This window comes from Canis aureus, chromosome 31 (assembly GCF_053574225.1).
Source record: "Canis aureus isolate CA01 chromosome 31, VMU_Caureus_v.1.0, whole genome shotgun sequence".
Taxonomy (NCBI): Eukaryota; Metazoa; Chordata; class Mammalia; order Carnivora; family Canidae; genus Canis; species Canis aureus.
Genome location: NC_135641.1, coordinates 27,763,685 through 27,778,276, shown reverse-complemented (window position 1 = coordinate 27,778,276; position 14,592 = coordinate 27,763,685). Strand labels below are relative to the sequence as shown.

The 14,592-nt window shown below is 38.0% G+C and overlaps 1 protein-coding gene across 6 annotated transcripts in view; it reads left to right on the top strand.

Moving 5' to 3' along the window:
* Window positions 1–14,592, top strand: part of UTS2B (urotensin 2B) — a 58,754-nt gene that overhangs the window by 10,583 nt on the left and 33,579 nt on the right. Inside the window, exon 1 of one of the 6 annotated variants that reach the window (XM_077880091.1) lies at window positions 13,873–14,039. The exons of 2 other annotated variants lie outside the window; for them this stretch is intronic. The gene's annotated coding sequence lies outside the window, so the exon portion shown is untranslated. Of the gene's footprint in view, window positions 1–13,872; window positions 14,040–14,592 lie in introns of those variants that run through there. 3 more of the 6 variants (XM_077880093.1, XM_077880089.1, XM_077880094.1) reach the window with 3 other exon arrangements.

Here is a 14,592-nt window from a genome sequence, read left to right as displayed (position 1 = left end):
TCCCTGTTTTTGTGGATTATTTCCTTGGACTTCCTCTTTCTTTTACAGTCCCCCTTAATATTTCTTGCAGAGCTGGTTTGGTGGTCACATATTCTTTCAGTTTCTGCCTATCTTGGAAGCTCTTTATCTCTCCTTCTGTTTTGAATGAGAGTCTTGCTGGATAAAGTATTCTTGGCTGCAGGTTCTTCTCATTTAGGACCCTGAATATATCCTGCCAGCCCTTTTCTGACCTGCCAGGTCTCTGTGGAGAGGTCTGCTGTTAACCTAATACTTCTCCCCATAAAGGTTAGAGATCTCTTGTCTCTTGCTGTTGTAAGGATCTTCTCTTTATCTTTGGAATTTGCAAGTTTCACTATTAAATGTTGAGGTGTTGAGCAGTTTTTATTGATTTTAGGGGGGGGGAATCTCTCTATCTCCTGGATCTGAATGCTTGTTTCCCTTCCCAAGTTAGAGAAGTTCTCAGCTATGATTTGTTCAAATACACTTTCTGGTCCTCTGTCCCTTTCGGCACCCTTGAGAACCCCAATTAAACATAGATTTTTCCTTCTGAGGCTGTCATTTATTTCCCTTAACCTATCCTCATGATCTTTTAATTGTTTTTCTCCTTTTTCCTCAGCTTCCTTCCTTGCCATAAACTTGTCTTCTGTGTTGCTCACTCGTTCTTCTACCTTGTTAACCCTCGTTTTTAGGACCTCCAGTTTGGATTGCATCTCATGTAATTGATTTTTAATTTCTGCTTGATTAGATTTAAATTCTGCAGTCATGAAGTCTCTTGAATCCTATATGCTTTTTTGTAGAGCCACCAGTAGCTTTATAATTGTGCTTCTGAGTTGGCTTTCTGACATTGAATTGTAATACAAATTTTGTAACTCTGGGAGAGAGGGCTGTTTCTGATTCTTTCTTTTGTGTTGAGGTTTTCCTTCTAGTCATTTTGCTCAGTGCAGAGCGGCTAAAAACAAGTTGTACGTGATAGAAGCGCAAACTCTTCTCACTATAGCATTCCAGCTGTTCTCTCTTTAAATCTCAGGCCGAATTCGTAGGTTTTCAGGATGATTTGAAAGTTATCTAGGTAAGTTGGTGGGGACAGGTGACTTGGGGACCCTACTCTTCCGCTGTCTTGCCCCGCCTCCCCTGAAATCAGTTGTAATTAGGTCCTATTCTCTTACTGATTCAAGGATATTACTCCCGAACAGTAATCATTTTTCCTCTCTGGTAAATATTTTTCAACAACATTTGAACATGCTATAATTCTTACACCTTAACAAAAACTTCCTTTGACCTAAAATTCCCCTCTATCAATTACTACATTTTTCTGCACATTTATAGCGAACTTCTTTGAAATGTTCATCTATTCCCATGATCTCCTCTTGCTACTTCCTCATCCTTTCTTGAACCCATTCCAATTATATTTTTTAGGCCCACCATTCCAAAAAATTTTTTTATTACACAAATAATAACCTTCATGTTGTCAAATCCTGAGCTCAGTTTTCAGCCCTTCTCTAATCAACCTATTGCTACTTTTTAATAAATATGATCCAACCTTCTTTCTTCAAATGTTTTTTTTTTTCTATTTTGTTTCTTAAGTTTGATTTGTTTGTTTGTTTTCGTTTTGTTTTTCTTTTTTGGGGAGGGAGGGGGATTGTTTATTTTCTGCCAAAGTCTTTTTCACTTAACTGGTCTCTATTCCTGGAAAGCCCCTACCCTTGCCCCATCATCTGACAAATAACTGCAAGATGTGCTTCTCCATTTTTATTCAGATATCTGCTCAAATATCATTTTCTCAGAGAGACCTCCCTGACTTTATCTAAAATGGTAATCTAATCCTAGTCATTCCGTATCTTGCTCACTCTTCTATTTTTCTCTCCAAGTCAATTATCTCTGCAGATATTACATGTTTAAATGTGTATTCGTTGTGTCCATCCAATCTACCAGGAGGAGTGGAACTTTGTCTATGTGAATCACTACTGTATCCATAGTACTTAGAATAATGTTGGCACACAGTATCTGCTCATAAAATATGTGTTGAATAAATCATTGCATAAAGTATTTGGTAAAGAATTATTAAAGGAAATCATTTTTACTAGGCTGATCAAACAATATCCTTTAAAAAGTAAAGTTTTTTTTTTAATTTTTACTTATTTGAGAGAGACCATTTGCACACAAGTGAGGGGGGAGCAGAGGGAGAATGAGAAGCAAAAGCTGACTCCATGCCAAGCAGGGAGCCCGTGATATGGGGCTCAATCCTAGGGCCCTGACATCATGACCCGATCCGAAGGCAGAGGCTTAACCAATGGAGCCACCCAGGAAGCCCTAAAAAGTAACTTTTTTTATATTTATTTATTTATTTATTTATTTTTTTTTTATTTTTATTTTTTTTTTTATTTATGATAGTCACACAGAGAGAGAGAGAGGCAGAGACACAGGCAGAGGGAGAAGCAGGCTCCATGCACTGGGAGCCCGACGTGGGATTCGATTCCGGGTCTCCAGGATCGTGCCCTGGGTCAAAGGCAGGCGCCAAACCGCTGCGCCACCCAAGGATCCCAAAAGTAACTTTTTTTTTAAAAGAAAAGTGTGTTTTTCAGAAATGAGTTTTAAGAAAAAGCCAAGAACTTAATAGATAGCAGATATAATTAAAAAATTTTAGAGAAACAACTGGATTTAAAAGAAATATCACTTTGCAAAGAGGAATCTTTAGCTTATACCATCTTCTCCTGAAGCCTATGTTTGTTTTAAAGGCCTTTTATTTATTCCAGATAAATTTATTTCCAATGTGGAAAAAAAGAAAAAAAAATGATGGACACCACTGTCATTTGGGAGGTATTTTCATGGCTGCCATGAGAGTGTAGGCAAAGAACATTGTTGAAGAAAGTGAGTCTATAGGGAGCCAGGGCAAGAGAATCTCATCCATAAGACTTGTCAGGGACTAGGGTAGGATCCTTTACATCCAGGGATGTTAAACACACTGACACAAGTGCTGATTAGTGCAAGGAGCATACCATAAGGAGAAGCATGAACTAACACCACCAATGCAAGTTTCAATAGAATGAGCTATGTAAAAGGTGCATAACCTCTGGGCTCAGTATGCTAGAATTATTATGCTAGGCTTCACAAATTCATATTCATATCAAAAATTATAATGCTGACTTCATAAACTATAAATCTCTCAAAAGCATATTTCTTTTTTTAAAAGGTTTTATTTATTTATTCATGAGAGACAGAGAAAGAGAGGGAGAGACAGAGACACAGGCAGAGGGAGAAGCAGGCTCCATGCAGGGAGCCTGACGTGGGACTCGATCCCGGAACTCCGGGATCAGACTCTGGGCTAAAGGTGGTGCTAAACCACTGAGCCACCCGGGCTGCCCCTCAAAAGCATATTTCTATATTTTTAATGAACACAGTACAGTTGTGATGAATTTATTTACAATTTGTGAAAATCAGTGAAAGGAAACCTCTCTAAAATACAATGGGAGTGCCAGGAAGGGGAACACAAAAAGGGGAAACCCATCATTCAAATCTCAATTATAGGAAGAATCGTCAATTACAGACCCCAAAAGAAGCATAATCAACAAGAGTCAGTTACAGGCCCCAACAGGGAAAGATGCACATTGCATCTCTGACAAGAAAATCAACTACCCTTGCAAGTCAGCCAATGAGAAACCATCATTACCCTGAACTCTTGACTTTTTTCAATAGACTTTCATTTAAAACAACCTCTCCCAACTTCCTTCTTCTTCTCCATGAAATAACACTCACCTCTTTTGTTTGTGGGACCCGGCCTGTGGTTTTTCCACAACTTGTATGTTCCAAATTGTAATTCCCTGCTACTCCTGAATAAACCCATTTGCTGATAAAATATTTTTTATGTTAACAAAGTAATCACTAAGATCAGCATAACTTTTTATAACTATGTGTGTTTTTTTCAACCAAAGGTTAACGACAACAACAGAACATTTAGTATGGAGAAAGGTTTTGATTAAAAGGAGAGCTTCAACTCAGAAAAGACTGGAATCTACCTTTAAAGGATGAACTACACTATCCATTTTTTTCTGCAGGAGATTCATAATTTAGGAAACTTTTTCTACCTGTGATTTTCCTCAAGATATCTGTAACTGGAAAGGCAGGGCTATAAATTCAAATTGGGAGAAGGAGAAAGGATGAATCTGTGCAGCTTAAGGCATCAGCAATGAAATGGCCTTAGCAGATTCTTGGGTAAACATATCAAGGGAATCACTGTCTCTAACACATTTGTGAATTTCCTCAATATTCTGCTTGGCTCTATGTGGAGAATGCTTGAAGTATAAAACGAGTTCAGTGCTAGAGAAAACTATACTAACAGTATAAACATGTGAATGACAAGAATACATATCAATACATATCAATTATGGTGGCTATCTCTGAGGAAAGATGTAGGGAAGGTGAGGAAACTGCCATAGGTTGTATCTGCAAGAGTGACCACAGCATCGTTTCCTGTCGCATATGCCCTCCTGCAAAATGACATGGTAGTCCCTATCAAGGTGTGGAGTCTAGGGGATCCCTGGGTGGCTCAGCGGTTTGACGCATGCCTTCGGACCAGGGCATGATCCTGAAGTTCCGAGATCGAGTCACACATTGGGCTTCCTGCATGGGGCCTGCTTCTCCCTCCGCCTCTCTCTGCCTCTGTCTCTCTCTCTCTCTCTGTGTGTGTGCGTCTCATGAATAAATAAAGTCTTTAAAAACAAAAGGGATGAAATATAATTCTCCTCTGATTGAATCTTGGCTGGACCTGTGATGACATTCATCAATAAAATGCAACAGAAATAACACTCTAAGACTTCTAAGTCTTGGCACTAAGGCTACTTCTGCTTTTATGCTCTGAAAAAAGTCAGTGGACTGGTAAGAAATCTGACGGTCCTAATATATGTTGTCAGAAACTCAGCTAGTTATATAGAGAGGCTATGTGAGTGGGAATAAAGATGCCCAGCCAACATCTCTAGTGACAGGTAACCCCAAGATGTTTGCCAAGCATTTTCTTCAAAATCAGTTGAGACATTTAAGGTAAAGCCATGTGGGACCATGTCCTCACTGATCTTGCCCAGTTTATAGAATATTAAACAAATAAATGAATGCTATTGTTTAAAGCTAATAAGCTTTAGCTAGAGTGGTATACTATGTATCGATAGGTAACCAAAAGACTATGCTTCAACTATATCTGTGAAGATTCAATTCCTTGAGAAAAGGCCACATATTTGTGACAAATATGGAAAAATGGTTTCCTTGAATCTGGTTGTGGTACTTTGGTGACTGTATTATTTTCCATTTTTTCTTTACATAAGAAATTTTATGTAATTCTTAACTCAAAATTTAAAGACCCATTTAGGCTTGCATTTCTGGTTAGGATAGAGTAAATAGTTCTAACCACAGCCTCCCTCCATATGCAACTATACAGCTAGAGAAAGCATATGTGGCAACCGTTTTCAAATATGGACTGATAGGTGGTGTGATCCCTGAGGAAAGATAGACACATGAAGTGAGCCTCCCAGTCTTGGCAACTCTGTAGCATGGTACAATTTTCTAATGTTTATAAAGGGGGTGTAGGCTCCTGGATGACTCAGTTGGTTAAGCATCCAACTCTTGATTTTGGCTCAGGTCATGATGTCAGGGTTGTGAGATCAAGCTACACATCAGGTTTTGTACTGGACATGGAACCGGCTCGAGATTCTCTCCCTCTCTCTCTACCCAGCATCCCCCTCAGCCCCCTGCACATGTGGCACTGGAAAGAGAAGAAAGAAAGAAAGAAGAAAGAAAGAAAGAAAAAGAAAGAAAAGAAAGAAAGAAAGAAGAAAGAAAGAAGAAAGAAAGAAAGAAAGAAAGAAAGAAAGAAAGAAAGAAAGAAAGAAAGAAAGAAAGAAAGAAAAAAGGGGGGGTATAATCCAAGCCGAGTCTCTTTGGAGAGGGACAGAACTGAGCTTAGGGCTGCGGACACAATTTCAACATGTGGGGTAGAGTACAGAAGAGACAGTTGTACATACAATTTCCCAAGTGCTTCGCCAAAGCCTGAACATATACAAGACGAAACTGTGACAGAAAGAGTTTCCCTAACAGAGAGCAGTATCCCTAGAATAGAGAATGGAATAGTAATTCAAGAGGTCACTAGATGCTGGAAATGTCATATTAAAGACCCATTTAGAGTAGAGAGGACTCATTAATGCATCTAGTATTCAGATAAGTTACCAAAGAAGCCATAAATTATATGGATAGCTTACTTGCAAAGTCTACTCTTTAGCTAATCTAAGAAAGTCTAAAACCAAGCCTTGACAGAAAGAAAGAGAGCTTTTAATAAATAACTATCTGCCAGGACAAAAGTCAACAATTGATTTTTTTAAAAAAGCAATCTAATTCAAATTAGATTAAAAATGTGTCTTTCAAAATGTCCAGAAAAAAATTATCTACCAAAAATTATCTAATGTGCAAAAGAGTAGGAAAATGTAGTAATAGGGAAAAAAAAAAGGCATCAGACGTCACAGGTACCAAGATGACCCAGATGTTGGAAATAGTAGGCAAGGACGCAAAGAGGCTCTCATTATCAATTATTAAAAGTATTTTCAAGGATTTAAAGCAGAATATATGGTTATAAGGAATGAATAACTGGAGGATCTCCCTGGACAACAGAAACTGTACAAAAATCAGTAAACAAATCTAGAAACTTTTCAGATAAAACCTGAACATAAACGCAAATTCTAAAAGTAAAAATTATAATATCTGAAGTGAAAAAAAATAATATCTGAAGTGAAAAAAAAAAGACTAGATGGGCTTAATAGTAGAATGAAGATGGTAGAAGAAAGGACTCTGAACTTGAGGATAGATCAATAGAAAGGATTTAATCTGAAGAAACAGAAAACAGATTTTTTAAAAGAAGAGCCTCGGGTGCCTTTGGTATAATATCATTCTTGCAAGAAGTTACTGTGGCCGAGTTCAAAAAGGGTTCTGTTTGGTACTTAGAGACCCAGGAGTGGAGAGAGAATAAGGCAAAAATACTCAAAGGAATAATGGTTAATAGTTTCCCAGATTTTATTTCAAAACATCAACCGATGGGTGCAAGTAGCTCAGGAAATCCCAAAAGGAGAAATACAAAAACCAAACCAAACCAAACCAAAAAACCTAGGCCATTCCAATCAAGAATTTGATAATCACAGATGAAGAGAAAATCTTTAAGGCATCCGAAGAAGAATGGGACATATAAGAAAACAACTATATAAATGATGACTATCTTTTAATGAGAAACAATATAGGCCAGAAAGTAATAAAATTACAGCTTGAGAGTGGCAACAAGAAAAAAATACCTATCAAATCATTATTAAATATATAATAGGGCAGCGCAGGTGGCACAGCGGTTTAGCACCACCTTCAGCCAGGATGTGATCCTGGAGACCCGGGATCGAGTCCCATGTCTGGCTCCTTGCATGGAGCCTGCTTCTCCCTCTGCATGTGTCTGTGCCGCTCTGTGTTTGTGTGTGTGTGTCTTATGAATAAATAAATAAAATCTTCAAAATAAATAAATAAACAAATAAATAAATAATAAAAACGTCTTTCAAAAATAAAAATAAAGTTATTTTCTAATACATGAAAGCTCAGAAAAGTTGTAATCACCATTCCTAAATCATGAGAAATACAAAAGGAGGTTCAAAAGGCTAAAGGAAAGGATAGCAAATGGAATTTCAGATTTTTTTTTTTAGATTTTATTTATTTATTCATGAGAGACAGAGAGAGAGAGAGAGAGAGAGAGAGATAGGCTGAGGGAGAGGCAGGCTCCATGCAGGGAGCCTGACATGATACTCGATTCCAGGTCTCCAGGATCACACCCCGGACTGAAGGCAGCACTAAGCCACCTTAGTGAGCCACCAGGGTTGCCCCTGGAATTTCAGATTAAAAGAAAGAAAAGTCTAAATATGAGGATAAGTTTTCAAAGATCTAGCTGCTTTTATCTTTTCACTTTTTCCTAAAACATAATTTATTGATTAAAACAAAAAATAAACAAATAAAATTGTAAGTTAATGTTTATAAAGTATGTAGAAGTAAAATTCATGATAACAAAAGTACAAAGTAATGAGTGGATAAATGAAATTAAATTGCTGTGAAGTTGAGGTGTGAAAAACTTAGATAAATTAAAAAGGAACATGCCCCAATTTATTTATGTGTCCAGCACAGCACTAACTACAAAACCTGACAGAGATATAAAAAAAATATAGAACAATATCCTTTATGAATATAGTTGTGAAAATCCTCCACAAAATATTAGTAAATCAAATATAGAAATATGCAAAAGGAATAACACATGAACACCAATTGAAGTTACTCCCAGGATGTGAATGCAGAATTTATTTAAGAATCAGTCTGTGGAATTCAACGTCTTAATCATCTCAATAGATATTATCAAAATAATTTCGACAAAATGCAACATCAATTTATAGTAAAAAAAAAAAAAAAAGAAAAAAGAAAAGAAAAGAAAAGAAAAAAACTCCTGAAGACCAGAAGTAGAAGGATGCTTCCTCAATATCATAAGATGTATCTACGAAGAACACACAAGTTAGTGAAATATTACATTGTTTCCTTCTAATATTGGGAACAATAATAGGTTATGAGCTCTCTTTATTTTTATTCAATATTTTACCAGGCAGTAATCCACAGTGCAGCAAGAAAGAAAGAAAATAAAGTGCCCTTAGATTGAGAAAGAAGTAATTTTGTATGTTATATTATTGGCTAAGTAGAAAACTCTAAGAAATGTGCAAAGCAACTACTTGAAATGATAAATTTAGCAAAGGTACAGAGTAAAGGGTCAATATATAAATATCAACTTTATTTCTACATACTAGCAACAATTAAAGAATAAAAATTTACAAATTTTAAAAATCCATTTACTGTAGCATCAAGATACATAAAATTCTTAAAAATGAGTTTAACAAATATATGCAGGATTCCCAATCTGAATACTACAAACTGTTGCTCATAGAAATTGAAGATGACCTAGAGGAAAGAATCATTCTGTGTTCATGGATTGGAAGAATTAATATTTTAAGAGGCCAGTTGTCTCAAAATTGATGTATAGATGTAATGCAATTCTGTCTAAAGTTCCAACAGATTTTTTTTGGCAAAAATTGACAAGCTGTTTATAAATCTAATATAGAAATGCAAATGATTAAGATAGTCAAAACAATTTTGAAACTGACCAACACCAGTAGATTTACACTATGTGTTTTTTTTTGTGTGTATTTTATTATTGGAGTTCAATTTGCCAACATGTAGCATAACGCCCAGTGCTCATCCCATCAAGTGCCACCCTCCGTGCCCGTCACCCACACCCTAACCCCCTGCCCACCTCTCTTTCTACCACCTCTTGTTCATTTCCCAGAGTTAGGAGTCTCATGTGCTGTCACCCTCACTGATATTTTCACTCATTTTCTCTCCTTTCCCTTTTATTCCCTTTCACTATTTCTTATATTCCCCAAATGAATGAGACCATATAATGTTTGTCCTTCTCCAATTGACTGACTTCACTCAGCATAATGCCCTCCAGTTCCATCCACGTTGAAGCAAATGGTGGGTATTTGTCATTTCTAATGGCTGAGGAATATTCCATTGTATACATAGACCACAGCTTCTTTATCCATTCATCTTTCGATGGACACCGAGGTTCCTTCAACAGCTTGGCTATTGTGAACATTGCTGCTATAAACATCGGGTGCAGGTGTCCCGGCACTTCACTGCATCTGTATCTTTGGGGTAAATCCCCAGCAGTGCAATTGCTGGATCGTAGGACAGATCTATTTTTAAATCTTTGAGGAACCTCCACACAGTTTTCCAGAGTGGCTGCACCAGTTCACATTCCCACCAACAGTGCAAGACGGTTCCCCTTTTCTCCGCATCCTCTCCAACATTTATTGTTTCCTGCCTTGCTAATTTTCCCCATTCTCACTGGTATGAGGTGGTATCTCATTGTGGTTTTGATTTGTATTTCCCTGATGGCAAGTGATGTGGGGCATTTTCTCATGTGCGTGTTGGCTAAGTCTGTGTCTTCCTCTGTGAGATTTCTCTTCATTTCTTTTGCCCATTTCATGATTGGATTATTTCTTTCTTTGCTGTTGAGTTTAATAAGTTCTTTATAGATCTTGGAAACTAGCCCTTTATCTGATAGGTCATTTGTGAATATCTTCTCCCATTCTGTAGGTTGTCTCTTAGTTTTGTTGACTGTTTCTTTTGCTGTGCAGAAGCTTTTTATCCTGATTAAGTCCCAATAGTTCATTTTTGCTTTTGTTTCCCTTGCCTTCATAGCTGTATCTCGCAAAAGGTTGCTGTGGCCAAGTTCAAAAAGGGTGTTGCCTGTGTTCTCCTCTAGGATTTTGATGGTATCTGGTCTCACATTTAGATCTTTCATCCATTTTGAGTTTATCTTTGTGTATGGTGAAAGAGAGTGGTCTAGTTTCATTCTTCTGCATGTGGATGTCCAATTTTCCCAGCACAAATTTATTGAAGAGACTGTCCTTTTTCCAGGGGAGAGTCTTTCCTGCTTTGTCGAATATTAGTTGACCACAGAGTTGAGGGCCCATTTCTGGGTTCTTTATTCTGTTCCGTTGATCTGTGTGTCTGTTTTTGTGCCAGTACCACACTGTCTCGATGATCACAGCTTTGTAATATAACCTGAAATCTGGCATTGTGATGCCTCCAGCTCTGGTTTTCTTTTTTAATATTCCCCTGGCTATTTGGGGTCTTTTCTGATTCCACACAAATCTTGTTTGTTCCAACTCTCTGAAGAAAGTCCATGGTATTTTGATAGGGATTGCATTACATTTATAAATTGCCCTGGGTAACATTGACATTTTCACAATATTAATTCTTCCAATCCATGAACATGGAATATTTTTCCATCTCTTTGTGTCTTCCTCAATTTCTTTCAGAAGTGTTCTGTAGTTTTTAGGGTATTGATTCTTAACCTCTTTGGTTAGGTTTATTCCTAGGTATCTTATGCTTTTGGGTGCAATTGTAAATGGGATTGACTCCTTAATTTCTCTTTCTTCAGTTTCATTGTTAGTGTATAGAAATGCCACTGATTTCTGGGCATTGATTTTGTATCCTGCCACACTGCCAAATTGCTGTATGAGTTCTAGCAATCTTAGGGTGGAGTCTTTTGGGTTTTCTAGGTACAGTATCATGTCATCTGCAAAGAGGAAGAGTTTGACTTCTTCTTTGCCAATTTTAATGCCTGTTTCTTTTTGTCGTCTGATTGCTGAGGCTAGGGCTTTTAACACTGTGTTGAGTAGCAGTGGTGAGAGTGGAGATATACTCTGTTTTAAAATCTAACTATAAAACTGCAATAGTCAAGAAAGTGTAGTATTGGCATAAGGAAATAATCTAGTGGAATAAGAATCCAGAAAGAAGTAAATATATGCATTTAATTGATTTTTTCACAGTTCTATAAGTATGAAATTTTACAACACTTTTAGAATACTGACAGTTTTTCATGTCAAATATGCGTGTAACCCATGACCCTTCACTTTCTATCTAAATGTGACCTGCAAAGAAAACATCACCTTGTATTTGTCTTACCACAGTTCTGCTTCAGTATTCTTTTCTCTATACTCCTGCTGCCCTCTTACCTCATGATAAAGTGTTAGCATATAATAAGTTTTGTCAAAAGTTCTGTTTCCTAACAGCCCTAGGCAAACATAACTGATACAAAAAATGGCCCTCAAAAGCCCATCCTCAATATGAGTTTTTGGGTTAAATCACTCATGTCCTGGAGCCAGAGCAACTCACTCCATTACTGTCATAAAGTGGAATGGCAAACCTTCCTGGCCTGCAATGGAATTACAATTATCCAAGCTTTCACCTTTGGTTAAGTGGAATGAAGTGTAGGTATAAGGAAGGGCATTAAGAGGTCAAGTGGCAAGGCACCTGTGTGGCTCAGTCAGTTGAGTGGCTGACTCTTGATTTCAGCTCAGGTCATGATCTTGGGGTTATGGGGTCCAGCCCCATGCTTGGGATTATCTCTCCCCCTCTCCATTTGTCCCTCCCTCCACTTATGCTTGCTCTCTCTCCCCAAATAAAATATTTTTTTTAAATGAGGTTAAGGGGCTATTACTATACTAGATCAGTTTAGAGGCATTTGTGATTATAAAGTTGCAAGAGCTGCAAAAAGAAAACAGGTGAAGACTTGGTGGGTCTCTTAAGGCAAACAAAACAAATGGGGGTCCCTGAGGCCAGAAATGACGATATTTGGGAATTTGAATCTCCTAAATTCTCTGATTTTTCAGGGCCTGCAGAATCAGTCCTTCCTAATTGCCAGATGAAGACAGCATAACCTAAAGACTATGCCATAGCTACTCAAAATGGTGACTTCTAATATGACCACTGATGTCCTCAGGGTCCATGCTTAAAATTCCTCATAGTTTCCAGAGCTGACACCCAGAATCAGGTTTTGGTACAACCTGACTAGGGAAGTACAAATCTAAGAATTTGCTGGTGTGGTCTCTTGAAACCTGGCATTGATAATGGCCTATGGTAAATGAAATCAAGATGCCAGAGTGTCCATTTTGTTTGTTATTGTTTGGAATTTGTTTTTTTTTTTAATTTATTTTTTTTATTGGTGTTCAATTTACTAACATACAGAATAACACCCAGTGCCCGTCACCCATTCACTCCCACCCCCCGCCCTCCTCCCCTTCTACCACCCCTAGTTCGTTTCCCAGAGTTAGCAGTCTTTACGTTCTGTCTCCCTTTCTGATATTTCCCACACATTTCTTCTCCCTTCCCTTATTTTCCCTTTCACTATTATTTATATTCCCCAAATGAATGAGAACATATAATGTTTGTCCCTCTCCGACTGACTTACTTCACTCAGCATAATACCCTCCAGTTCCATCCACGTTGAAGCAAATGGTGGGTATTTGTCATTTCTAATAGCTGAGTAATATTCCATTGTTCTTGAGGATTGTCAAGTCTCAGAGAAGTAGAGATATTGGAATGAACACCTGAGAATTATTACCTAAAGCCCAAAGAAAACTGCTTTTATTAAGGCAATAATGAATTCACAGTGAGAAAGACATTGATATCTTTGAAAAGCTCAAAGGTAGGGGCACAGGGGTGGCTCAGGGATTGAGTGTCTGCTTTTGGCTCAGAGTGTGATCCTGGGGTCCTGGGATCGAGTTCTGCATCGGGCTCCCCACAGAGAGCCTGCTTCTCTCTCTGCCTATGTCTCTGCATCTCTCTGTGTCTCTCATGAATAAATAATTTTTTTTAAAAAAGAAAAGCAGCAAAGGTAGCTTCCTTCATCAGTGGGAGATGATGCTATGAAACTAGGCTAATTAAATACACATGAAGAATATGGGATTTTGGAATGGCCAAGGACAAAGTTAATATGCAGAAATTCTGGAGTGGTGGTCAGAGGAGCTTGACCATCAGAGAAATACACTGATGGCTAATAGATTATGGTTTTCCTAAGGGGTAACAAAGATGGACAGTTGTTTTATATATACGACAGAGAGAAAGAAAGAAAGAAGGTGAGGGATGTCTGACATCCAATGTCACATTGGAAAATCACAGTCTGTCTTTCAGTTTCCATATTGAAGTCTATTCACAGAGCTAGGTTCTATTGATTGAAAGAGAGGCTGGAGACCTGAGGGCATATGTAATAAGTATCCTCCAACTTTCTCCATAGGGACTTGCTGCCATTTGACAAGATAACTTTTCCTGGGTGCTTTTTAAAAGACATATATGCAATTTGAACTTATGCATAGGGAACCTGAAATGCCATGTTAGACCCCTGATGGGAGAGGGACCTCATAGAGGACAGATGTTAAGTACAGTTTTGATCCAAGTCTGTCTCTCAGTGAGTCCACTGCATCTATAGACTAACCCAGTGGTTATTTCCAAAGTCAGCAAATGCATACTAAGGATGGATATACTTAGCAGGTGACGGAACTCTTAGATTCATTCTCTGACCTTTGGAGTAAGAGCCAACTGGAGATGCCAACTGGAAGCTTCTGCGACTGCCCTCCCCCACTTCAAAGGTAGGAAATAAGAAGCAATACCACATTCTAAAGTAATTGAAGAGATGTGAGCCACCATCAAAGACTTAAACTGCAAAGTTAGTTACCAGCATGTTCTTCAATTCATCTCTGACCTCTGTAAAAACCACTTGGAGCATAGGGGATGATGGAGAGTACAATAGCCTTAGCCAAATTATAACTCCAATCACTGCTGTTTTGCTGGATGTCAAGAACCGTGAAAGGTCTGAGATTCGACTCCACTGGCAAATTAATAAGTTAGCCTGCCATAGTTCCATGGATGCTGGTGGAAAACATGAGATTCCTGAGTTGGAGACAAATGAACAGAAAGAGCAGAAAGCAGTACATTAACACTTAACACCAGTTCCTCAAGCTCTAACTCACAGGGTATTGCAAACAGAGCCAGGCGTTTCTTTATAGTCGGTGGGGTGTGTTAAGAGAGGAACCTCAAGCTTTGGGATCCTGAATCTTTCATAATGGCAAGTAAGCCTGCTTATCCTATGCCTTGATGGGAGATACTATTTTTCCTATACTGGAATGTAAATACACCTACTAT